The sequence below is a fragment of the Hemitrygon akajei genome, unplaced genomic scaffold, assembly GCF_048418815.1.
Source record: "Hemitrygon akajei unplaced genomic scaffold, sHemAka1.3 Scf000063, whole genome shotgun sequence".
NCBI lineage: Eukaryota > Metazoa > Chordata > Chondrichthyes > Myliobatiformes > Dasyatidae > Hemitrygon > Hemitrygon akajei.
Window position 1 is genome coordinate 608,820 of NW_027331949.1, and position 27,918 is coordinate 636,737.

General features: G+C 45.9%; 2 non-coding genes across 2 annotated transcripts; both read left to right on the top strand.

Annotated features, from left to right (window-relative positions):
- Window positions 1-1,990: 1,990 nt before the first annotated feature.
- Window positions 1,991-2,078, top strand: trnap-ugg (transfer RNA proline (anticodon UGG)). Its single transcript is given in 2 exon segments — window positions 1,991-2,026; window positions 2,043-2,078. It is a non-coding gene; the product is annotated as a tRNA-Pro (tRNA).
- A 10,623-nt stretch (window positions 2,079-12,701) lies between these two features.
- Window positions 12,702-12,774, top strand: trnak-uuu (transfer RNA lysine (anticodon UUU)). The gene has a single exon. It is a non-coding gene; the product is annotated as a tRNA-Lys (tRNA).
- The last annotated feature ends 15,144 nt before the right edge of the window (window positions 12,775-27,918 follow it).

The following is a 27,918-nucleotide window of genomic DNA, read 5'->3' on the forward strand; positions in this document are numbered from 1 at the left end:
TTGCTTAACTTTTATAGAAACATAACTGAAACCATTCTGATCAACAGCGCCATAGTGTGTTATGCTAGCTGCACAGCCGCTGAGCGACAAGACCTGCATCGCGTGGTGAAGGCAGCCCAGAGAATTGTCAGGATGGAGCTCCCAGGACTGGACACCATCTATTCCAGCAGACTCAGGAGGAAAGCCATCAGTATAACCAGTGACACCACACATCCCGGCTACTCCCTGTTTGACCCGCTTCCGTCCAGCAAAAGGTTCAGAATTAAAAACCAGAACAAATAGACTGAGGAACAGCTTCTACCCCAGAGTTGTGAGTTCCATCACACCACTCCCACAGAACAATGACTGAAACTGTGAGCAAACTCAAGGACTCAAATACTTGCACTAACGGCACTTTGTGCATTACTGTGATATTCTGGCGCTGCTGCAACTTATTTTCTGCTACTGATCTATTTACTACCTTTTTTTTTCATTAATTACTGCCTTGTTTTTATCTACCGCTTTATTTAATTGCCTGAGAGGAAGCTAAACAGAGTTTCATTGTACCTATGAATAATGACAATAAAGATAATTCAATTCAATTATGGAAGCGAAGAAATTCAGGGTAGCAGACGGTGCTGCCTCGAACCATGTGCTCATTGCAAAAGATGAGGTGCTGGCGGCCTGACACTGCAGAGAAAATGCATATTGTATATCTCGACCCCCAACGTTGACCATTCTCTATTAATCATCCACTTCTCTCCAGTTCCCGAGCTGTTCGTTTTCCCCGTTTGCTTTAAGGGGCTGTGCACTCTTCTAAACGCCCGCTGGATAGAGAAGAAGGGAAGAGTTATCCATTGGCTCTCACCGGTAATGGGGACAACTATAATTGACACCCAAACAACACTAGACCCATGTTACACAAACGGCACAGGTTGAAAGGGTGGTTCTGAAGTCACGTGGTGTGCTGACCTTCATTAGTCAGAGATTGAGGTCAAGTGCCGTGAGGTAACGTAACTCTGTCAGACTCTGGGTAGACCGCACTTGGAGTATTGTGTTCAGTTCAGCTCGTCCCGTTATAGGAAACGTCAACGATGAGGGGTCAATGATCAGCGTTTTCCCCGATACATTTAGCTGTATTCGTAAGTTGACGTGGTGTGTTGGGATGGCATGCAACAAAAACAACATTTACAGATAAAGCGTAAACAATTAAATAAATAACGTTCACGGTTACAGGACGGATATGGAACAGAATGTGCATAAATAACACAGACACCAACGTGTATTTACAAAGTAAACAGCATGATACAAATGTGGCTTAAAGTGTTTACATTGTGGTGCAATGACTGGGGTGATAGATAGAGGGCACTTCGGGGAGGGGTGGTGCTGCTGAATAGAATGGTTGATCGGAATAACTGTCTGGGCGAGTGGTGGGAAAAACTTTTAAAAATCCTTTGGAGAAGGTACAGAGGTTCAGCGGAATGTCGCCTGGATTAGTGATGGAAGGTTGAACGAACAGGAGCTTTTTTCTTTGAAGCTACGGAGCGTGATGGAGGTGTACACGATTACATGAGACGCAGACAGAGTGGACAACAGCACTTTTTCCCCAGGGTGACAGCGGACAATGCGAGAGGACATGCGTCGAAGATCAGTGGAGGAAAGTTTAGGTAAGAGCAAGTTGTTTTAGTTTGTACAGTGTGGTGAGTTCTGGGAACGCACTGCTGGGGTTCTGGTCATGGTTGACACAATAGGGACATTAAAAAGATACTTAGAAAGACGGGTGGCTGCAGTGAAAATAGCAGATTGTGGTGGCCGTGTAAAGGGAAATGGTTATATTTATGGCAGAGTAGGTCCGCATAGGTGGACACAACATCATAGGCCGAAGGGCCTGAAGTGTGCTGTAACGGTCTTTGCTCTTTGATCTAATTTGGTCATAAATTTACCACCAGATGTGTTGTAGAAGGTGACTGAAAAAGTGAAAGGCGTCAGTTGATGTCATAAATATTGAACAGGCTCGTTAGTCTAGAGGTATGATTCTCGCTTTGGGTCTGAATTTGCGAGCATGCGAGAGGTCCCGGGTTCAAATCCCGGACGAGCCCCCTGAATGGTATATTTTAGACCTTCAGTCAGTGGAGGGCCGAAGAATGATGGGAGATATTTAGGTGAGGAAGCGTTGTGAAGCCGAGTAGCCAATTCCTGCTCCTACAATCCTGTGTTCTTGTATTACTGAAATTCAGCTCTATCGATAGGAACAGGTGTCCTGAGTGTGATACTCTCTACATTGAAGTGAAATACAGAAAGTGAACATGGAAAATAGTGATTGAGTAGATGAACATCTTACAACATTCTCTAACGTCTGGAGACGTTCTTGCCAAGCAGAGTGTGGTAAACATAACCTCGTAGTTTCACAAACGAACTGAGAAATCCGGAGAATTAGAGCAATCCAGGTATACAAAATTATGAGGGTTATAGACAGGGGTAGTGCAAGCAGGCCCTTTCCACTGAGGCTGGAGCCAGAGGTCATGGGTTAAGGGTGAAATGTGAAATAGTTAAGGGGGATTCTGAGGGGGAGTTTCTTCACTCGGAGGGTGGTGGAACTCAATGCGAGCGGAAGTGGTGGATGGGATTGGGATGAATCAGCCACGATGGAATGGCGGATCAGGCCTGATGGGCGGAATGGCCTCATTCTGCTCCTATGTCTTATGGTCTCGGTGTGGACTCCAAACCTGGGGGTCACATCCTCAAGGTATTTACAAACATCACATATGGGAGTACAAGACCATAAGGAATAGGAGCAGAATTAGGCCATTTGGCCCATCGAGTCTGCTCTGACATTCAATCATGGCTGATTCCTTTCTCCCACCTCAGCCCCAGTCCCCGGCCTTCTCTATAAGACCATAAAATGGAGATCGGGACTCACCTCGCCAGCAAGAGAGCAGCGGGATCTATGAGTTCTGTATGAGATGATGAGGCACAGATCGCGTCGGTGGGCAAATACATTTTTCCATGGTGTAAATGCCTTGTATAAGGGGTATAATTGTAAGCTGATCGATCGGAGGAAAGTTTGTGTGGGAAGGGGATGCGAATGTCAGAAGTGGTTGGTGTGTGCGTACCTGGTAGAGGCAGATATATTAGAGGAATTTATGAAGCTCACAGCTACATACAGAAATGACAGATAAATACATGTCCAGTCCTGCCGAAGGGTTTCGGCCCGAAGCGTCGGCTGGACTCTTTTCCACAGATGCTGCCTAGCCTGCTGAGTTCCTCCAGCATTTTGTGTGTGTTGCTCGGATTTCCAGCGTTTGCAGATTTTCTCTTGTTTGTAGCAAGGAAGGGTTAGGTTGGTCTTGGCGTACGTTTAAAGGTAGGGGACATTTTTCAAACACAGCAGAACGTCGGTTATCACCAGGACCACCGCCGCAGTCTCCCCGGTGCAATATTTTGTTTTCAGCCGCTGGCAACAGATGGCAACAAACCGATCGAGTGTGAAAGTGACTGTGAACCAGACGGAGCAGTCGGCGGCGGAGCGACGCAGCACGGTGATGACACTGCACACGGGGGTTATGTTGAGGAAACACCCCGGGAAATAATGGAAGTTGATTCGGTACAGAATAACCTCGGTGAGGATCAGCATCAAGTCCGCCGCCGCCATGGCGACCAGGTAGCGAGTGGTGCAGGTGGAGAGACCGCACTTTCCCCGGACAGGATGGCAATCGCCACCAAATTCACTGGAGGGAGAGAGCAGGGATCAGAACGGGGGAAGTAATGAACTCGTGTTAGAGCACACAACATACACTCGGTGTCCACTCTATTAGGGACACTGGTACACCTGCTTACTAACACAAATATCTCATCAACCAATGACGGGGGAGCCGCTCAGCCCTTAAAAGCATGTAGATATGGTAGAGAAGCACTGTTGGTGATCAGAACAAATATCATAATGGTGAATAAATGCGATTTCTGAAGAATAGTTGTTAGTGTTGATGGGACTCGGCAGTTGAAATGGTTTCAGCACGGACTGGACGGGCCGAAGAGCCTGTTTCCGAGCTGTGTAGGAGACGGGATGACTGTGACTCTGTGACTCGCAGAAAGATGGAAAGGCTGTTTCAAGCTGACCGCTAGGTGGCAGCAAGTCAAATGACCACGCGTGAAAACAGGGGTTTGCCGAAGAGCATCTCCGACCACACAGCATGTCAAACTTTGGAACGGGTGGCCTGCGGCAGCAGGAGACCTCAGTGGCCGGGTTAACCGGTACAGGAGCTCCCTGATAAAGTGTCACTCAGTGTGTGCCGTAGAGTTTGCTGTTCTCCGGCAGCAGTGCGGTCCAATGTGTAAAGGTTACGGTGAGATAGACATGAAAAATAAACCAGCCGTGTAAACAGAGAGCAGCAAGTGAGGTAGTGTTCATGGGTTCATGGTCGGTCAGAAATCTGATGGCCGAGGAGAAGAAGCGGTTCCGAAACCTGACTGTGTGTCTCCAGGCTCTTGTATGAACTCTCTGATGATAAAATGAGAACCGGACACGTCCTGGATGGGGATGGGGGGCGTTAATAGACCATTAATGATCGATGACGCCTTCTTGACGCATCGCAGACTGAAGATGTTCTCGCTCGTGGCGACACTAGTGTCCATGATGGAGCTGGCTGAGGTTACAACCTTCTGCAGCTTTTTCCGATGCTCTCTAGTGTTCACCCATACCAGACAGTGATGGGACCAGACAGAACGCTCTCCATGGGTTATCGATAGACATTTATAGAAACTATAGAAAACTTTGGTGACTATCAGATTTCCTCATATTCATGAGATACTCTCGCTGGCGTGCTCTGTTTGTAATTGTATCAATATGTTGGTATCAGGGTAGATCTTCAGAGATGTTGACACCCAGGTACTCTGCCCATCACCTCCATCGAGTGTCCCTCTCACACTCCTCCACTGCAAAGCGGAAGGCTCCAGTTCGCTCAAACTTTCTTCCATTTCGAGTGGAGGAGCTAATTTCCTCAGAGGAGAATGGGAGTTCTGGAAGCAGTTCCAGCCTGGCATCGTTGCACATCTCAAAATCAGTACCTCATTTCCCCGACGGACCGACGCCATCCTGAGACGCTGGACAGGAAGGGATGTGTTGAACGGAGCAGGAGGGGCCGTGTTCCACTCAACGTTGGAGAGGTGGGAAACCCTCAAGGAAGAGGTTGTGTGGATTTAGGTTGAAGTCCGACACCCCGAACTGCAATACTGTCAAGCTATGTAATACTTATGAAACCGGAGAGGGATCGGATTCGAACCCAGGCGTAGATCGCAGAATGGACTTGCATTCCCCGGTCTTAACCATTCGGCCGAAGCGTCTGTTCTCCACCGAGCAGAGAAGATCGTGTCTCTGTATCAAGACTGATAAAATTCGCCACGTAATTGAGTTCAAAGTACAAAGTAAACTTATGATCAAAGTCCGAATATGTCACCGTACACTATCCCGGGATTGATTTTCCTGCGGGCGTTTACAGTGGATCAATGGGATATAATAGAATTAGTGAAGACGACACACAGACAATACCCGACACATAGGAAATAAGGTGGACGCATTCAAAATCCGATTAGGAGTCACCAGCATCATTCAGTGCAACAATTGCCGTTTCTCTAGGGCAATACCAAACCCTATTCTATCAGCAAAGCTTTTATCGCGGGAAATCTATCTAACCCCCATGGAAAGAGTGTCTGCTAGCGGGCGACTGTCGCCTTTTGCACGATAGAAATTCACATGTCAGCCACCTTCTTCCCAACCATCCTGATGCGCACTTGAGGTGGCAACCCCAGCGACGGGGCGTTCGCCGTTTTGTCAAGGGTACTTGACAAAATTTCAATCAAGGGTACAAAGCTGTAAACAGCGGTCCGGGATGGTTTTACTCCGGCTCTCTACAGATGCAGTTTGGATACACTTGTCCTGCTGTGAAAAGTTCCCTCAATGAGGGACAACGTAACGGGGACGGTGTCACCGCTTGCTGCGCCGGAGTGACTGTTGTCAGTGAGTGATGCGCTTTCCCACGAGTTATGACGTCAACGCGCACACCGGCTTGTCAGACATGACCTTCCTCCCACACAGCAACGCTGGCCTTTTCTAGTCTCTGCCAGGTATCTGTGCGCTCTTTCCTTATAAAGAAGTGAACTCCACACCTGTGGCTGATCCCAGGCAACGGATAACCAGTTACCTGCGCTTTCTCAGTCTCTCACTTCCTCACTCTCCAGCAGAAAGATATACTTCGCACAGACATAGTGTCAAGAACTATTTTGTTCTGAAATCGCAACGATTATCGTTCCATAATATTTGTAATTTTGGAAGAAGAGGACGAAAGCATCTGGGATGCAGACAAAAATGGGAAAATATCCGCATTTTAAGGGTTTTCCGGCATAATTTTAAGGCGAATGGAGGAAAGTACACGGGGATGGCAGAGGCATCTTTATTTACATAGAGTGGTAAGTGTACAGAACGCCCGGTCACGGTTAATTTTGAATATAAAATAGAACAGGCAAAAGTACAGTATAATACAGGCCCTTCGGCCCACGATCTTGTACTGACGTTCTAACCCACTGCAAGATCAGTCAAACCTTTTCCTCCCACAATGACCACCATATTTTTCCGTTCATGTTTGTGTCAGCTCCTAAAGTATCTGCCTTTACCATTATCTCTGACAGACCGTTCCATATACTCACAACTCTCCACGTGAAAAAAATACCCTTGAAATTCCTTGCATTTTCTTCATTCACTTTATAATTATGCCCCCACCGTATTATCCATATCGCTTTGCGAAAAAGTCTCTGAATATCCCCTTGATCTCTGCCTTTTACCATCCTGTGCACCCCTGTCAAGTCTCCTCTCATCGTCCTCTCTCTCCGATGAAAAAAGCCCGAGCTCACTCAACCTTTCCGCATTAGAGTTTCTCTCTATTTCAGGCAGAATCCTGGGAAATCATATCTGGCCCCGCTAAAGCTTTCATGTTCTTTCTGCAACGAGGCGACCGGAAATGAGCAGAATATTCCAAGTATTTCTTTAAAAAAATCTGTTTCCACATTAACAGTCATAAAATCACAACCGGAGTAACACAATTTGAATGGTTGCCTTCACTCACCAGGGACACCGATGACGGCAATGATAACATAGACTATTTTCTCAACACTGTGATAGATGTACAGCATTCTCTGTATTATACGGTGTTCGCACAACACTACAGGTAATCCTTTCTGAATGAAACTTCGAGGCTCTACAATCTCAAAGTTTTTATACCCACTGAGATCTCCATGGGGACATGGAGGCTTCAACAGTTAAGAACAGTCATTTTAGAAATGTGTGTTTTAAAGAAAACATCGGCCGAACCAATTCCCTGCTGAGATTTCCATTTGTTTGGATTAATTGCGAAACTCCAAAGAATGGAAAATATGACACGTTAATGAGTGAAAATGTGGAGTGGCGTTCTTCCAGCAATGAGAATATTAGACCATAAGACCACACGATATAGGAGCAGAATTAGGCCATTTGACCATCCAGTCTGATCAGCCATTTCATCATGGCTGATCCAGTGTTCTTCTCAACCCCAGTCTGGTCTTAGACTCTCCCACCACAGGAAACAGCCTCACCACATCCACTTCAGCAAAGCCTTTCAGCATTGGATAGGTTTCAAAGTGGTTGCCATTTGTTCTTTTGAATTCCATCGAGAACAGTCCCAGAGCCATTAAACGCTTTTCATATGACAAGCCATTCAATCCTGGAATCATTTTTGTGAACCTTCGTTGAACCTTCTGCAGTTTCAGATCTAAGGTAAGGTAAGGGACTCAGAACTGCTCACAATACTCCAAGTGAGGCCTCACCAGTGCTTTATAAACATTACATCCTGGCTTTTATATTCTAGTCTTCTTGTAATGAATGCTACATTGCAATAGCCTTCCACACCACAGACTCAAGCTGCAAATTAAACTTTAGCGAACCTGCACAAGGACTCCCAAGTCCTGTTGCACCTCAGATTTAAGTTGTATTTTCTCTCCATTTAGAAAACAGTCACTCTTTTCATTTCTTCTACCAAAGTGTATGATCATTCACTTCCCAACACTGTATTGCAGCTGCCATTTCTTTACCTATTCTCCAAATCTGTCTTTTTGTAGAAACATAGAAACCCTACAGCACAGTACAGGCTCTTCAGCCCGCAAAGCTGTGGCGAACATGTCCCTACCTTAGAATATACTAGGGTTACTCATAGCCCTCTATATTTCTAAGCTCCATGTACCTATCCAACAGTCTCTTAAAAGACCCTATCGTATCCGCCTTCACCACCGTCGCCGGCAGCTCATTCCATGCATTCACCACTCTCTGCATAAAAAAAAAACAACTTACCCCTGAAATCTACTCCGTACCTACTTCCAAGCGCTTTAAAACTGTGCCCTCTCGTGTTAGCCATTTCAGCCCTGGGAAAAAGCCTCTGACTATCTACAAGATCAATGCCTCTCATCATCTTATACATCTCTATCAGGTCACCTCTCATCCTCCATCGCCGAGTTCACTCAATCTATTCTCATAAGACATGCCCCCCAATCCAGCCCAGTTTTGCATCCTATCAATGCCCCGCTGTAACCTCTAACAGCCCTCCACATTATCCACAACTCTTCCAACCTTTGGGTCATCAGCAAATTTACTAACCCATCCCTCCACCTCCTCATCCAGATCATTTATAAAATTCACGAAGAGTAGGAATCTGAGAACAGATCCCTGAGGCACTCCACTGGTGACCAACCTCCATGCAGAATATGACCTGTCTACAACCACTTTTTGCCTTCTGTGGGCAAGCCAGTTCTGGATCCACAAAGCAATGTCCCCTTGGATCCCATGCCTCCTTACTTTCTCAATAAGCCTTGCATGGGGTATCTTATCAAATGCCTTGTTGAAATCCATATGCACTACATCTACTGCTTTACCTTCATCAATGTATTTAGTAATTTTCTCACAAATTTCAATCAGGCTGGTAAGGCACGACCTGCCTTTCACAAAGCCATGCTGAATATTCCTAATCATATTATACCTCTCCAAATCTTCATAAATCCTGCTTCTCAGGCTCTACTCCATCAACTTACCAACCTCCGAAGTAAGACTCACTGGTCTATAACTTCCTGGGTTATTTCTATTCACATTCTTGAATAATGAAACAACATCCGCAACCCTCCAATCCTCCGGAACCTCTCCCGCCCCCATTGGCGATTCAAAGGTCATCGGCAGAGGCTCAGAAATCTCCATCCTCGCCTTCCACAGTAGCTTGCGGTACATCTCGTCTGGTCCCCGGTGACATATCCAACTTGATGCTTTCCAAAAGCTCCAGTACATCCATTCTCTTAATATCTACATGCTCAACCTTTTCAGACCGCTGTATGTCTTTCCTACAAGTGCCAAGATCCTTTTCCGTAGTGAATACTGAAGCAAAGTATTTATTAAGTACCTCTGCTATCTCCTCCGGTTCCATACACACTTTTCCACTGTCACACTTGATTGGTCCTATTCTCCCACTTCCTATCCTCTTGCTCTTCACATACTTGTAGAACCCCTTGGGGTTTCCTTAATCCTGACCGCCAAGGCCTTCTCTTGTCCCCTTCTGGCTCTCCTAATTTCTTTCTTAAGTTCCTTCCTGCTAGCCTTGTAATCTTCTAGATCTCTATCATTATCTAGCTTTTCAGATCTTTTGTAAGTTCTGCTTCTCTTCTTGACTAGATTTACAATAGCCTTAGTTATCCACGTTTCCTGTACCCTACCATCCTTTCCCTGTCTTAGTGGAGTGTACCTACTGCGTGAACTTCACGCAAAATCCCATGAACATTTGCCACATTTCTTCCGTACCTTTCCCTGAGAATATCTGCTCCCAATATATGCTTCCAAATTCATGCCTGATAGCCTCATATTTCCCCTTACTCGAATTAAACGCTCTTCTAACTTGTCTGATCCCTCTCCAGTGCTATTGTAAAGGAAATAGAATTTTGATGATTATCTCGAAACTGCTTTCCCACTGACAGATCTGACGCCTGACCAGGTTCATTTCCCAATACCAAATCAAGTCCAGCTTCTCCTCCTGTAGGCGTATCTACATACTATCAAACGACACCCCATCTAAACCCCTCGCTGTATTCATCTGCTTCCCTCTTCCTCAAATCTACTTGCCCCTCCATCTATTTCCATATCGTCTGCAAACCTCCGCAAGAAAGCCATCAATTTATCATCCAAACCACTGAAATAACGTGAAAAGAATCAGTCCCGACATAGACCCCTGTGGATCACCAATAATCAGCGGCAGCCAGCCAGATAAGGCTGCCTTTATTCCCGCAGTTTTCCTCCAGCTAATCAGCCACGGCTTTATCCATGCTAGACTCGTCCCTGTAATACCATGGGCTCGTAGCTTTTTAAGGAGCCTTGGCTGTGGCACCTTGTCAAGGGCCTTCTGATAATCCAAGTACACAACATCAACTGCTCCTCCTTTGTCCATGCTGCTTGTTAATTCTTCGAAGAATTCCAACAAGTTTATCAGGCAAGATTCTCCCTTGAGGAAACCATGCTGACCACGGCCTATTTTATTATGTGACTCCAAGTACCCCGAGACATCATCCTGAATAATTGGCTTCCAACTTCTTCCCAACAACAGAAGTCAAGCTAACTGCCCCAGAGTTTCCTTTCTTCTGCCTCCCTTCCTTCTTGAAGATTCGAGTGAAATTTTCACATTTCCAGCTTTACAGAACCATTCCGAAATCTTGTGGTTCTTGAAGGACCATTACCAATCCCCCCACAGTCTCTTCAACCATGTGTTTCAGAACCCTGGCGTATACACTGTCTGGTCCAGCTGACTAATCGACCTTCAGCTTTCAGTTTCCCAAGACCCTTCTCTCTGGTTAAGGTAACTTCACAGACTTCGTGCCCCCTGACACCTGGAACTTCCACCATACTGCCAGGGTCTTACACCGTGAAGGCTGATACACAATACTAATTCAGTTCGCCCGCTACTTACTTGCCCCCATTACTACTCTCAGGCATCGTTTTCCAGCGGTCTGATGTCCGCTGTCAGCTCTATTGTTTGCGGGTCAGTGCTCCACTTGCTGTTGTTGCCTGAAGTCCTATAACTACTCCAGCCAGCTTCGCAGGGGCGAGGCGGCTCATCCCCGCTTCCATTTTCCTGTGTTCCTGTGTTCTAGAAATTAAAGTGGATGAACTTCAGTTATTGAGTTCATCTTGCAGGTACTAAACAACTAAATAAGGTTAGAGGCAAATTCAAAATACATTTAAAATCAAAATTCATAAGCGTCATCATACACTATTAGATGTATTTTCTTGCAAGCATTCACAGGAAAACAAAGAAATATAATATAATTAGTCTAAACTCAACATAAAGAAAAGATTTGACAAAAACAATCTGCAAAAAGACAGATCAAAGAAATAATAATAAAAATGTAAATAAATAAAACTGAGAAAATGATGTTAGAGTCATTGAAAGTGTGTCTATAGGTTGTGCAGGCAGTTCAGAGTTGAGGTGAGTGAAGTTATCCACGGTGGATCAGGAGCCGGATGGTTGGACGGTAATGACTGTCTGTGGAAAGTCGTTTAAACCTAGACGAGCATCTTCCACAATCCTGTGCAAGCTGGAGATGTTCTTAGGGATTGTGAGGCCATAAAGGCAGCCGCTGAATTTCCAGGAGGAACAGAGGGACGCAGGGAATAAGTTAGCATTGCAATTCCAGACGCCAAGGTTTTCCTCAGGCCACACGGCTGCGAATGGTCGTAGAACCAAACGGCAGTTCAGCACAGAATGAGTGGCCGCTCAACACATTTCGTCCAAGGGGCCTGAGTTTGGTCAATATCGTTCTCAACTTTTCCGAGACAGGTATCTGTCCACATGACATCTAATGCTGTTTGTAAGTTTGAAATGGATGGCGTAGAGTTGGCCCTTTGACCCGAGAACTAATTTAGTATATCACGACCATTCAGCGCAGATTAACACACTGAATAACTATGTCGGCTAACTCTGCATTCATATATTTCAGTCGGTACTGATCTTCATTGCAGATCAACAGTTCAAACGAATGAGGTTCATGCGATATATGGAACTGAATGAACTGTTGTAAACAACACTCTCAGATATCCCATCATCCCTCCTGAATCGCGTTATCCTCCCACCTGCCTGTTTCGGTACCTGTGATACGGTACATGACTTGGAGTGAAATGTACACGGGTTGATCAATAAGCTGGCAGGTGACGGAATAAAAACGTTGGAGTCGTGTATAGAGAAGGAAGCTGTCAACAGTCACAGCAGACGGAGGCAGAGGGATGTCAGATGATGTTTAACCGGACCAGTGTGAGGCTTTGCACTCTGTGTAGTCGAGTGCCAGACGGTAGCACTCAGAAAGTGACAGAGGGACCATGTCGTCCTAATCTACAGCACATCTCTCTGAGAGGGGCAACGCAATAGACAGGGTGGTAAATACAGTGACCGGTTGCCTTCCGTGTTGCGGGATTGAGTAGAGACTTTGCGTCTCTGTGTCTGTCAGTGTGTGTGTGTGTGTGTGTGTGTGTGTGTGTGTGTGTGTGTGTGTGTGTGTGTGTGTGTGTGTGTGTGTGTGTGTGTGTGTGTGTGTGTGTGTGTGTGTGTGTGTGTGTGTGTGTGTGAGAGAGAGAGAGAGAGAGAGAGTGTTTCCAGTATAATTGGTTCCAGTATAACAGAGCCTGGGTAGCTCAGTCGGTAGAGCATCAGACTTTTAATCTGAGGGTCCAGGGTTCAAGTCCCTGTTCAGGTGCTCACTTTATATCGCAGGTTGTCTCCTCATCGCCGCATTCAGTTCCGTCCCATGACAGACAGCTTTTCCACTCCAAACGCATGAATTGTCCGGGGGAACTCTTCACTCACAGGGGAAACCAGCTTCCAGCTGAAGTGATGGATGCGGATTCGGTTTTAGCACTTAGGAGACGTTTGGGTAAGTACGTGGATGGAGAGGGTATGCGGGGGCAATTGGCCAGGTGCATGTCCTTGGGACTAGTCAGAATAATAGATCGGTGTGGACTAAATGTGTGACTAAAAGCCTGCTTCTCTGTTGTAGGGACGTGACTCTGATTTCTAGAGTGGGTAATTTAGCATGCAGTGTAATTATGCAGAAAGTACTCACATTGATATGGACCCTATATTTCAGATTCAGTTCATCCATTGCCAGTCCAGAGGACACGGCACATGTATCTGGCTGACCTTTGACATACCACGTTAGCACACAGCCCTCCATATCGGGCCTTTATCAGCATCTAAAACAATTACACCATAACATCACAACTTCCGTGGTCTCTACTCTAATTTGTGAAGGACAATGTGTATGTTTCCACTCTGAGAGTCACTGGGATCTGCAGTGAGCCGACAAGTCCGCATCGTCCCGACCTCCACTCTAAAGAGCATCCCAGATGATTGATTATACATTACTGAAATAAAACCGAATTTGACAAAAGACACACAGTCCCTCGTGATCAAGCCGACTTCCACCATAACACCATAACATACTGTGGGTCAGTGAGCCTCACCTCAGGAGAGCTGCTGGAGGTAATTATATCGGCGGCATTTTTGTGCATTTGGAATTTAAGTGTGTACATATATATATAGCCAGATTGTGAACAGTCATTATTGTTTTGTGCCCTGCAGGGCTCATTTTGCTAGGATGACTGCGTGCACTGAGAAATTAAAAAAATAAAGCATCGAAGGTGACTAATGAGATTAGGATAGTGGATTTTTCTGAGGTGTTTCAGACAATAAAACACAGAAGATGAACTGTCCATTCGGCCCATCGAATCCACTCCGCAATTTCATCATGGATGTTTTATTTTTCCTTCTGAATCCCATTATCCCTCCCACTGCCCTTAACCTTTGACGCCTTCACTAATCAGGAGCCAATCAACCTCTGCTTTAAATATGACGTGTAACTTCGCTTCCATAGCCGACTGAGGCAACAGTTCTACCGATTCGACACTCTCCAGTTTTCTGTCTCGCCCCATCCACCTGCCCACGAACCGTTGTTCCCCAAACTGCTTTCACCCATGTACCTACACAAAAGTCCCTTCAATGTGACTACTGGATCAACACTCGCACCACCCCGAGTGACGAATTTGGGCTTGTGTTTCTATTAAGCATTTCACCGTTCACCCGCAAACCGTGACACCTCGTTCTAATCTAAACCAGCAAGAGGAGGAGGGGAAGAGCCTGCATGGACCCTACTTATCTCAAACTCCAAATATCTTATGTAGCTGCAACATCACTTCCCAAATCCACACTCTGTGCACTGACCGATTAAGGTCAGTGTCCCAAATGCTTGTAAAGTCTTAGTAGGATACTTTTCTGGCTGGATGTCTGTGACCAGTAATACTTGGCAGGTATTGGAGACAGAGCCCCTGTTAAAAGTGATATGTTATAAATGACTTGGATAAAAATGGAGATGGGTAGGATAACTTTCACCGATAGGGACATTCAATGTAAGAATCGAGAAGTAATGTTGCAGCTCTCTGAAATTTTGTCCGGGCCGCACTGGGAGTGTTGTGTACAGCTCTGAGCGCTCCATTACAGGGAGAGCGTGGTGCCGTTGGTGAGGTTTCGGAAGTGGCTTACCGGGCTGAATCATGGCTGAGACAGTATTCTCTGCAAGGACAGTTTGACAGACACATTTAGGACAGACAGTCGGAATATTTTCACCAGGGTACGCATGTCAAGGGCTGGAGCGGATGCATTTAGGATGAGAAGGGGAGAGTTTAAAGGGGATCACGGGATGAGAATCCGAGTGTTTTTTTAAATTATTGATATATAGTTAAGAACTCACCAGAAATATTTACAGTCAGCTTTGTAGAAAACGTAGAGGAATATCTGAACAGAGGTCGGGCCGTAGAACAACTAACCACTCGAAACTACCTCTCGGCCCGTAACGTCGACTTTTTATTCCTCTTCATGGATGCTGCCCGACCTGCTGATTTCCCCAGCATTTTGTCTCTTTCTCTGTAGAATCTGCAGACTGTCTTGTGTTTAGCAAACGGAAAATTGGACCACGAATTAGGCATTAATCGGCATTGATGTTACATTAATCGTGATGATGCAATACTCTACAATAAATTGTGGGTAAAAGTTTGTTCCAGGCGTCATCACATCACCCTTTTGCAAGAGGTAATACTATGCGGACGAGATGAGGAGGGAATGGATGATTTATTCCAGAGGGATTCGGCGATAGGCGAAATGTCTAAACTCTGTCATGTTGCATCTTACCTGGAGACTTATAAACTTTCGTTTTAGGAAAGTTTAATCAGGTTGTTGAGCTTGAAGTACAAGATAATGACAGTGAAATTAGGAACGGGAAAAAAAGTGTTAACGCCAAAGGCAAGAAAATTAGTCTACACGTTTCACAAAGACAACATTCAGAAATGATCATCTTTTGCCAAGCTTTGAATTAAAAGTAAACCCCACAGCGTCTTTGTTAAGGTTAACCCAAAGCATTGTGCCCAGACTCTGAATCTCGCAATCGAGATCGCGAGAATAAAATTGGATAGGAACCCATTACCAACGCCAAGCCAATCGAAAAATTTTATTAGAGGGCCACTTGCAATTCCCTTCCCTCATATCCCTATGCTTGCCTTAGTGTGCAATCTCTGCAGTTCTTGTCCTTTAACATACTGACTCACTGAGCCTCCACAGATATCTTGTGTCGTGAATTCCAAAAATTCGTCATTCCCGGTGAAACCAAGTATCTTCTCTGTTCATAGCGAATCGTTGACCATTCACGTTGAGCGTGTGATCGTTGCTTCGGTGCAAAGCACGAGGCGCCACACCCACCTTACTCCTGGCCTCAGAAGACTGGTCGAAATGTTCAGAGATTTATCAGAATACAGAGAAGCGCAGAAGCTTTAATTGGACAGTTGAGTAACTGTACCTCCCAAGCTGCTTCGTGTCTGGTGAATGATTGATTCAACTGAGGAATCCAGAAATCAGTTAAACAGCCTTAAATTAGAAGTCAGCATTAGGAAATCTTGTTCCACTTTGTCCGTCCATTCCCCATTTCTCAAAGTTTTCACCAATCAGAGGACTAACCTCATGTCCCGAATAAAATACAATGGAACGTCCAGTTACCGCGTTGTACCTCAATATAACTCAGATAAACAAACACAACATGTCCCGAATAAAACAGAGTGGAATGTACAGTTACCGCTTTGTAACTCGATACAAATGAGATAAACAAACAGAACATGTCCCGAATAATATACAATAGTATGTGCTGGTACGGAAGCCAATGTGAATGAATGATGTTGAGGGAGATGTGGACAATAGGATCAAGGAGGCGGCCGTTTTTCTAATGTTGCCGAGGTGACGTCAGGTGGACAGAGCGTGTTCTGAGAGGCAACCAGACACTAATTGCCGAGATACCGCGTGTTTGGCCACGTTTTCAAGTCCCGGACAAACTTGAGCTAAATATGGTGATACACCCCGCCGACCACCACACTCCTGTTCCACTGACCTACATCCGCTTTGTCATTGTGTTCAGTGCTCTAACTTAGAAATGAGTCGAAGGAGGCGAGTAACCGGATATTTCACCACGTTCACAAATTCCTCTCTGAATTTAGAAACATAGAAACATAGAAAATAGGTGCAGGAGTAGGCCATTCGGCCTTTCGAGCCTGCACCGCCATTCAGTATGATCATGGCTGATCATCCAACTCAGAACACTGTACCTGCCTTCTCTCCATACCCCCGATCCCTTTAGCCACAAGGGCTATATCTAACTCTGTCTTAAATATAGCCAATGAACTGGCCTCAACTGTTTCCTGTGGCAGAGAATTCCACAGATTCACTACTCTCCGTGTGAAGAAGTTTTTCCTCATCTCGGTCCTAAAAGGCTTCCCCTTTATCCTTAAACTGTGACCCCTCGTTCTGGACTTCCCCAACATCGGAAACAATTTTCCTGCATCTAGCCTGTCCAATCCCTTTAGAATTTTATACGTTTCAATAAGATCCCCCCTCAGTCTTCTAAATTCCAGCGAGTATAAGCCCAGTCGATCCAGCCTTTCTTCATATGAAAGTCCTGCCAGCCTATGAATCAATCTGGTGAACCTTCTTTGTACTCCCTCTATGGCAAGAATGTCTTTCCTCAAATTAGGGGACCAAAACTGCGCGCAATACTACAGGTGCAGTCTCACCAAGGCCTTGTACAACTACAGTAGAACCTCTCTGCTCCTGTACTCGAATCCTCTTGTTATGAATGCCAACATACCATTCGCCTTTTTCACCACCTGCTGCACCTGCATGCCCACTTTCAATGACTGGTGTACAATGACACCCAGGTCTCGTTGCACCTCCCATTTTCATAATCGGTGACCATTCAGATAATAATCTGTTTTCCTGTTCTTGCCACCAAAGTGGATAACCTCACGTATATCCACATTAAATTGCATCTGCCATGAATTTGCCCACTCACCTAACCTATCCAGGGCACCCTGCATCCTCTTAGCATCCTCCTTACAGCTAACACTGCCGCCCAGCTTCGTGTCATCCGCAAACTTGGAGATGCTGTATTTAATTTCCTCATCTAAATCATTAATATATATTGTAAACAACTGGGGTCCCAGCACTGAGCCTTGCGGTACCCAACTAGTCACTGCCTGCAATTCTGAAAAGTTCCCATTTATTCCCACTCTTTGCATCCTGTCTGCCAACCAATTCTCTACCCACATCAATACCATACCCCCAATACCGTGTGCTTTAAGTTTGCACACTAATCTCCTGTGTGGGACCTTGTCAAAAGCCTTTTAAAAATCCAAATATACCACATCCACTGCTTCTCCCCTATCCACTCTACTAGTTACATCCTCAAAAAATTCTATAAGATTCGTCAGATATGATTTTCCTTTCACAAATCCATGCTGACTTTGTCCGATGATTTCACCTCTTTCCAAATGTGCTGTTATCACATCTTTGATAACCGACTCTAGCATTTTCCCCACCACTGATGTCAGGCTAACTGGTCTGTAATTCCTCGGTTTCTCTCTCCCTCCTTTTTTAAAAAGTGGGGTTACATTAGCCACCCTCCAATCCTCAGGAACTAATCCAGAAAAATTATCACTAATGCATCCAGTACTTCTTGGGCTACTTCCTTAAGCACTCTGGGATGCAGACCATCTGGCCCTGGGGGTTTATCTGCCTTTAATCCCTTCAATTGACCTAACACCACTTCCCTACTAACATGTATATCCCTCAGTTCCTCCATCTCACTAGACCCTCGGTCTCTTACTATTTCCAGAAGATTATTTATGTCCTCCTTAGTGAAGACAGTACTAAAGTAGTTATTCAATTGTTCTGCCATGTCCTTGTTCCACATGGTCAATTCACCTGTTTCTGGCTGTAAGGGACCTACATTTGTCACCCCATAAATGAACGTGTTGGTGCACAAACGTAAGTTCTGCAGCATGTATCCAAGTTGTCCAAAGATATATTCGGAATGGTTGTACTTGCTGGGATTTGTCCCTGCAATGTTATAATATAAATAATCGAGAACAGTTGTTAATCAGAGGAGGATGAAGCTGCCGGATACGGCGAAGAGTAAAATCACAGACCTCCTTCGGCTCTCCATCTCCGGGTCACCCCGACTGCCTTCATTTCCTCGACCCCTCAGCGCCTTCCGCACACGACTGGCCAGTAAAATATGCCTGACGGTCAGGATGTTGAACAGTAAAATGAAAGCGAACGGGAGCAAAGGAGTGACGGTTTTATCCAGCCTACTGAAGACCACCCAGCCTGGCTCCGCGTAATAGCTCGGCTTTCGGTCACAGTACCAAGGCACTTGGTTAATGATGATTCTGGGCTCCGATATAAAACCGAAGGGGACTTTTTTCAAACAGAGCAGAACCCCCGTTGCCGCCAGAACCCCAGCGGAGGTTCTCCCGGTGCAATATTTCGCTTTCAACTTCCGGAAGCATATGGCGACAAAACGGTGGAAGGTGAAGGCGACGGTGAACCAGACGGGGTAGTCCCTGGCCGTGCACATGAAGAAAAAGATCACCGGGCTGATGGGATAGATGTCCAGGAAGGACCCGGGGAAGTAAAAGCTGACGCGCCTCTGTACGACGGCGGTGACAACAACCAATAGATCCGCCGTTGTCATGGCCACCAGGTAGCGGGTGGTGCAGGTGAAGAGGCCGCACTTCCCCTGGGACAGGATCGTATTCACCACTAAATTTACAGCGACGAATCAAACAAAATGAAGATGGCTCACAGGAAGGTCTCCTTGCCTAATCTCAGAAAAGGAACGCCATGTTTTATCAACGGAAACATGTCTGGCCGCAGGGTAGCCTAGCACGATTACAGTGACATCGACCCAGGTTCAATTCCACCGCTGTCTGTAGGTAGACTGAATGCACTTATCCCCCAAAATCCCCCGCACTCCACAAATGCAGGGGGAGCAAAGCCGCTTGTCTGCTTGCGTTCGCATGTGTAACAACTGAACGGCTGTAGTCACTCACCAGGAACCCCGGTGATGGCGATGGTGATGTAGAAGGCACAGCCTGCAGAGCCGCTGCCTCACAGTGCCGGGACACCAGGGTTCAGGCCTCGATTCGGACTCTTCTCTGTGGAGCTTCCAGATTCTCGGTATCCCGGTTTTCCAGCAGATCCTAAAGACGTGCGAGCTGGTCGGAAAATCAGCTGTAGTATCTTGCCCCTGGTGTTAGGCGGAGTGGTAGAGACTGGGAAGAGATAGAAGGACGTTCAAAGTGAATTCATTGTCAAAGTGCGTATAGAACCCTCAGACGCACTACCTTGCTGACATGCGCAGTACAAGAAAGAATTACAATGGTATCAATGAAACTAGACGCAAAGTCTGACAAACTGTGCAAAGTCAAAATACCATGAATAATAATATGAAACAAGCGTGTCATGGTCCGGTCCGTGAAGTCTGAGTTCCGGTTCACAGTCCGGTCCATGTACGACAGACTCCGGGTCTTCCGGCTGTCCCTTGTTTCAGTTGGGCATAATCATAGGCACCTGATACTCATCTTGAGGCTGCGAATATAAGTGGCCCTGGGTTCGAGTGTGGTTGCTGGTTCGTCTTGTCAGTATCCCGTCCTCGCCTTTGTGGTTAAGTCAGGCCGTCTTTGCCGTTACACTGCGGTTGGATCTGTCCCTTCCTGTCCTTGTCTCTGCGTAAGCCAGGCGGTCTTACCGTTACCCTGAGGCTGGACTGTTCCTTTCCCTTCCCCATCATTCTGTAGCCCTTGGCTGGAGCCTCGCCTGCTACCTCTTGCCTATTCTCGCTGTCAAATTCTACCGCCGGAGCAAGAACAGAGCCTTCCTGTGTTCAGATAAGGAACCGCCTTTTGTTGTTTGGAACTGTCTCTCTGTGTCCACGCCTTCGCTAGGTAGGTACGGCCGTTTGCCGCTACCTAGCGTTGGGATCTGTCTCGTCGTGTGCAGCTTCCTCTGTATGAGTCCTAGCCCTACGACCTGTTCCCAAGGAGGGGACGCAGCTCTGTGTTCTGTGTTCCTGCTCCCCTCGACCAAGGCTCTGCGTTCCTGCTCTCCCGTCGACCAAGTTTGAGCTTCATGTCCCGCGTCCAGCCCAGGAACCCACGTCCTGCCCCCACGACCAGTCCTGTTGTCTTGCCATGTCTTGTCCTCGCCTAGATCTGGAGTCCAAGCCTGAGTCAAGACCAAGGTTCCGGGTCCCTGTCCAGTCTCTGGCTCAAAGTCCTTGTCCGGATTCCAAGTTCCTAGTTCCTCGTCCAGGTCCCACTTTCCTACTCTATTCCTAGCCCATGTGCTGTCTCCTAGTCTTAACCAGGACCTGTGTCTTGTCCAGCGTCGTGTCTTCCCCTCTTCCCTTGCTTCCTTGATGCACCTAGTCCTCTCCCTAGTACTTCAGTGTCTGTGTCTTGCATTTGGGTTAGTTCCCAACGCCCACCCTATGACAAAACAAGTAAATAAGCAATTCTGAGAGTAACATAAACAGGTACCACAGATCCTGAAAATCTGGAGCAATGGGCACAATGTTGAGGAAACTCAGCAGGTCAGGCAGCATCTGTGGAGAGGAATAAGCAACCGATTGTTAGGGGCTGAGACTCTTCACCAGTTCCAATTCTCCCCGAGAAACGATGAGGAAAGAATGAAAAGTGAAGTGGATGATCGAATTGGTGGCGTTGTTGCAAAGTTTGCAGACGATATGAAGATAGCTGGAGGGGCTGTTAGTTCTGAAGAAATAGAGAGGCTATGGGATTACTAAGACAGATGAGGAGAACGGACAAAAATGGCGGATGGGATACAATGTGGGGAAGTGAATGTTCATACGCTCTGGTAGAAGAAATGAAATGCTTGACAATTTTCTAAATGGAGGGAAAATACAAAGAATACTGAGGTGCAAATGGACCTGGGAGTCCTTGTGCAGGATTCCGTAAGGGTTAATTTGCAGTTTCAGTCAGTGATGAAGAAGGCAAATGCAATGCGAGGATTCATTTCAAGAGGACTAGAATTTACAAGCAAGGATGTAATGTGGAGACTTTATAAAACACAGGTGAGGCCTCAATTGGAGTATTGTGAGCAGGCTTGGGTCCCTTAACTTAGAAAAGATGTGCTGAAACTGGAAGGAAGTTCATTGGAAGTCCCTCTATTCTGAGGCTGTGCCTGGACTCTCCCAACATAGGAACTATTCTCTGCACACCCACGCTATCTAAGCCTTTCAGTCTTCGATGTGTTTCAGTAGATCTCCGCCATTCTTCCAAATTCAAGCAAGTAAAGAACCAGAGCAACAATCGCTCCCAATACGATATGCTTTCCCTTCCCGAAATCATTCTCCTGAAACTTCTCTGAACCCTCTGCAAAGTCAACACTTCCTTTTTTAAGTGAAAGGACAAGACCGGTCACAATACTCCAAAGGAGACCTCAACAGTGCCCTCAGCATTACATCCTTGCTTTAATATCCTGGTCATCTCGAAATGAACGGTGACAGTGTATCTGCCTTCGTTACAAGCGACTCGACCTGGATCAGCAACTTCTGCGCAGACATCGGGAGGAACTTAACGCTAATGGCATGCTGGCCTGTTTAACAAGAGGAATTGAGTATAGGAGTTAAGACGTCCTTCTGCAGCTGTACAGGCCCTGGTGAGACCCCACCTGGAGTATTGTGTGCAGTTTTGGTCTCCAAATTTGAGGAAGGACATTCTTGCTATTGAGGGAGTGCAGCGTAGGTTCACAAGGTTTAATTCCCGGAATGGCGGGACTGTCATATGTTGAAAGATTGGAGCGACTGGGCTTGTATACGCTGGAATTCAGAAGGATGAGAGGGGATCTGATTGAAACATATAAGGTTATTAATGAATTGGACACGCTGGAGGCAGGAAGCGTGTTCCCGCTGATTCGTGAGTCCAGAATTAGAGGCCACAGTTTAAGAATAAGGGGTAGGCCATTTAGAACAGAGATGCGGAAAAAATTTTCGTCCAGAGAATGGTGGATATGTGGAATGCTCTGCCCCAGAAGGCAGTGGAGGCCAAGTCTCTGAATACTTTCAAGAGAGAGTTAGATAGAGCTTTGATAGATAGAGGGTTCAAGGGATATGGGGAGAGGGCAGAAACGGGGTACTGATTATGTATGATCAGCCATGGTCACAGTGAATGGCGGTGCTGGCTAGAATGGCCGAATGGCCTACTCCTGCACCTACTGTCTATTGTCTATTGTTCATCCAGGCATTCCCTTTCTGCTTTATTCTAACATCTTGGCTGAAAATCAATCAATAGTCGAATCAGACACCGTAAGGAATATCTAGATTCGGCATTTCAGATTCATAGCACGCAATTGCTAACAGCTTTAGGGTTTGGGGTAGTGGGATTGAGTTTAAAAGTGATTTCTGGGCAACTTTTTTAGAACAAAGAGGGCAATTTACCTTGCCCGCGGTGTTGAGTCAGCGGCGTTTGAGCGACGCGGTGCCAGGGGAAAGAGCTGAAGCAAATTGGCTAAAGACGTGTTAGGTATGACGCACGCACAGGCACAGATTGGAGAGTTTTGGACAGGCACGATTGGCTTCAATTTACATCAGGGGTTGCACAGATGCTGTAGCGCGAACAACCCTGAGCTGGACTGTGTATGCTGCATTTGCTACAATGCCGCTGTCCATCGAATTTCCGATAATCCAATATGATCGAGACATTGGTGGTGCCGGACAGGTGGTCTCCCAGACTAGTGGATGTTACTAATGTGGCAGAACACTTTAAAACATAATGTTACCCAGTGCTGTGAAGAACTTGTCAATAAATTGAAACTGAGGGCGGGAAGCGGGTGATCCGTGTGTTTCAGAGAAACGAAGATGCATCACATGCGAGACCGTATCTGGGTTCCAAATAACAAGGATAGAGGTTGCCCCAGTTTCAGAAAAGACGCAATACCTCCCACCCTAATTACACGCGGGGTACGTTAACAACCATTGTGATTAGCTCTGAAACTTTAAGCATCATCGAGACCAGTGCGCGGATTGGGGAAGTTTAGATGGGTCTTGGCCAATCGGAGGCCGATAGGAGTAGCTTGCTGGACAATGCCGTCGACATGGACGAATTTGTCCACGCTGTAAAATTCTATGACTGCATTAAATGTTTGTTGCAGCGAGGGACGCCAGGTGTCTACAGTGGACCAACAAGCAACTAAGCATTTATAATAATTTAGCTGCTACGTTAATCTAGTAGGAGGCAGAAGTGAGGGCAATTTGGATTACTGGCAAGAAGGTGCCTGGGAAGCTGGAAGGTCGGAGAGTAGATGAGGCACCTGAACAACATCCCAGGGTTCTGAAAGAGGTAACGCAACAGATTGTGCAGGCATTATTAATGATGTTTCATGAATCACTGGATTCTGGTTTATTCCTGGAGGACTAGAAAATTGTAAAGGTCGCTCTATTCTTTAAGAAGAAAAGGAGGCAGAAGAAAGAAAATAATAGGCAGATCAGCCTAATCTCAATAGTTAGGAAGATATTGGAGTCGGCTTTTAAAGATGAGATGTCAGAGTACGTGGAGGCCGATGAAAAAATGGGCCAACGTCAGCATGGTTTCCTTAAGGGAACATCTGACATCTTGCAGCCTGAACATCTGCAAGAATTCTTTAAGGATATAACAAGCCGGAGAGCCAAAGGAGAATTTGTAGATGTGTAATTGGATTTTCAGAAGGCACTTGACAAGTTGCCGCACATGAGGCTGCTTAGCAAAATAAGAGGCCATGGAATTACCGGGAAGTTACTAGCATGGGTGGAGCATTGGCTGGTCGGTAGAATACAGAAAGTGGGAATAAAGGGATCCTATTCAGCTGGCTGCCGGACACTAGTGGAGTTCTACAGGGTCAGTGTTGGAACCGCTGCTTTTTACCATGTATGTCAATGACTTGAACTACGGTATAAATGGATTTGTGGCTAAATATGCCGATGATACAAAGACAGGTGCGTGGGCGGGTAGTGTTGAGGAAAACGAGAGAGTTAGATAACGTAGGGAAAGGACAAAGAAGTAGCAAATGAAATACAATGTTGGAAAGTGTATTATCATGCACTTTGGTGGAAGAAATAAACGTGTAGTCTATTATTTTGATAGGCATATAATTCAAAATGCAGAGATGCAAAGGGTCTTGCGAGTCCTTGTACAGGATACACAAAAGGTTAACCACCAGGTTGAGTCGGTGGTGACAAGGCGAATGCAATGTTGGCATTCATTTCTAGAGGTATAGAATATAAGAACAAGGATGTGATGTTGAGGCTCTATCGGGCACTCGTGAGACCACACGGAGTTTTGTGTGCAGTTCTGGGCTCTTTATAGACAATAGAAAATAGACAATAGACAATGGGTGCAGAAGTAGACAATTCAGCCCTTCGAGCCTGCAGCGCCATTCTGAGATCATGGCTGATCATCTACTATCAATACCCGGTTCCAGCCTTGTCCCCATATCCCTTGATTCCCCTATCCATAAGATCCCTATCTAGCTCCTTCTTGAAAAAATCCAGAGAATTGGCCTCCACTGCCTTCCGAGGCAGTGCATTCCAGACCCCCACAACTCTCTGGGAGAAGTTTTTCCTTAACTCTGTCCTGAATGACCTACCCCTTATTCTCAAACCATGCCCTCTGGTACTGGACTCTCCCAGCATCTGGAACATATTTCCTGCCTCTATCTTGTCCAATCCCTTAATAATCTTATTTGTTGCAATTAGATCCCCTCTCAATCTCCTTAATTCCAGCGTGTATAAGCCCAGTCTCTCTAACCTCTCTGCGTAAGACAGTCTGGACATCCCAGGAATTAACTTTGTGAATCTACGCTGCACTTCCTCTATAGCCAGGATGTTCTTCCTTAACCCTGGAGACCAAAACTGTACACAATACTACAGGTGTGGTCTCACCAGGGCTCTGTACAAATGCAAAAGGATTTCCTTGCTCTTGTACTCAATTCCCTTTGTAATAAAGGCCAACATTCCATTAGCCTTCTTCACTGCCCGCTGCACTTGCTCATTCACCTTCAGTGACTGATGAACAAGGACTCCCAGATCTCTTTGTATTTCTCCCTTACCTAACTCTACACCGTTCAGATAATAATCTGCCTTCCTGTTCTTACTCCCAAAGTGGATAACCTCACACTTATTCACATTAAACGCCATCTGCCAAGTATCTGCCCACTCACTCAGCCTATCAAAGTCACCCTGAATTCTGCTAACATCCTCATCACATGTCACACTGCCACCCAGCTTAGTATCATCAGCAAACTTATTGATGTTATTCTCAATGTCTTCATCTAAATCGTTGATGTAAATCGTAAACAGCTGTGGTCCCAATACCGAGCAGTGTGGCACCCCACTAGTCACCACCTGCCATTCCGAGAAAGACCCATTCACCGCTACCCTTTGCTTTCTATCTGCCAACCAGTTTTCTATCCATGTCAATATTCCCCCCCCCCCCCAATGCCATGAGCTCTGATTTTACCCACCAATCTCCTATGTGGGACCTTATCAAATGCCTTCTGAAAATCGAGGTACACTACATCCACTGGATCCCCCCTGTCTAACTTCCTGGTTACATCCTCGAAAAACTACAATAGATTAATCAAGCATGATTTGCCCTTGGTAAGTCCATGCTGGCTCGGCCCAATCCTATCACTGTTATCTAGATATGCCACTATTTCATCTTTAATAATGGACTCTAGCATCTTCCCTACTACTGATGTTAGGCTGACAGCACGATAGTTCTCTGTTTTCTCCCTCCCTCCTTTCTTAGAAAGTGGGATAACATTAGCCATTCTCCAAACCTCAGGAACTGATCCTGAATCTAAGGAACATTGGAAAATGATTACCAATGCATCCGCAATCTCCGGGACCACCTCCTTTAGTACCCTAGGATGCAGACCATCCGAACTTGGGGATTTGTCAGCCTTCAGTCCCATCAGTCTACTCATCACCGTTTCCTTCTTAATGTCAATCTGTTTAATTTCCTCTGTTACCCTATGTCCTTGTCCCATCCATACATCTGGGAGATTGCTTGTGTCTTCCCTAGTGAAGACAGATCTAAAGTACTTATTAAATTCTTCTGCCATTTCTCTGTTTCCCATAACAATTTCACCCAATTCATTCTTCAAGGGCCCAACATTGTTCTTAACTATCTTCTTTCTCTTCACATACCTAAAAAAGCTTTTGCTATCCTCCTTTATATTCCTGGATAGCTTGCGTTCGTACCTCATTTTTTCTCCCCGTATTGCCTTTTTAGTTAAGTTCTGTTGTTCCTTAAAAACTTCCCAATCATCTGTCCTCCCACTCACCTTAGCTCTGTCATACTTCCTTTTTTTAATGCTATGCAATCTCTGACTTCCTTTGTCAACCACTGTGACCCCTTTCCCCCCTTTGAATCCTTCCTTCTCCGGGGGATGAACTGATTTTGCACCTTGTGCTTTATTCCCAAGAATACCTGCCATTGCTGTTCCACTGTCTTTTCGCATGTTAGAAAGGACATACTGACATTGGAGAGGGTTCAGAGAAGATTCACAAAGATGATTCCAGGAATCAAAGGGTTATCGTATGACGAACGTCTGGCATCTCTTGGGTTGTATTCCCTGGAGTTCAGGAGAATGAGGGGGGAACTCATAGAAATATTCTGAATGTTAAAAAGGCGTGAACAAATTAGATATGACAAAGTTAATTTCCCATGGTAGGAATTCTAGGACAAGATGGCACGACTTCAGGATTGAAGGACGTCCATTTAGAGCTGAGTTGCGGAGAAATTACTTAGTCAGCGGGTGGTAAAGCTGTGGAATTTTTTGCCAGGAGCGGCTGTGCATTTAAGGTAAGGCAAGGATAGGTTCTTGATTAGTCAGGGCATCAAAGGGTATCGGGAGAAGACAGGGGAGTGGGGATGACTGGAAGAATTAGATCAGCCCATGATTGAATGGCAGAGCAGACTCGATGGGTTGAATGGCCTTCTTCTGCTCCTCTATCTTATGGCGTTATGGGATTCGTCGTTTAAGATTCCCTAAAGGATAACGTACAGGTTGAATCGGCGTTGAGCAAGGCAAATGCAATGTAGCATTTCTTTTGAGAGGACCAGAATATAAAAGTGAGGAATTAATGCTGAGGCTTTATACGCAGAGGCGAGGCCTCACATGGGATATTGTCAGATGTTTTAGGTTCCTTATGTAAGCACGGTGGTGCTGATATTGGACAGGGTTCAGAGGACGGTCACCAGAATGACTCTAGGAATGAAAGCGTTGTCCTATGAAGAGTTTTTGCTGGACCTGAGCCTGTAGCCCTGAAATTTAAACGGATGAGAGGGGATCTCACTGAAATATTAAAAGGCCTAGATGGAGCGGATATGGAGAGAGTTTCTTGTAGTGGTGGTGGGGAGGGGGTAGGGTCTCGGAGCGGAGGGAACGGCCTCAGTATAGAGGGATG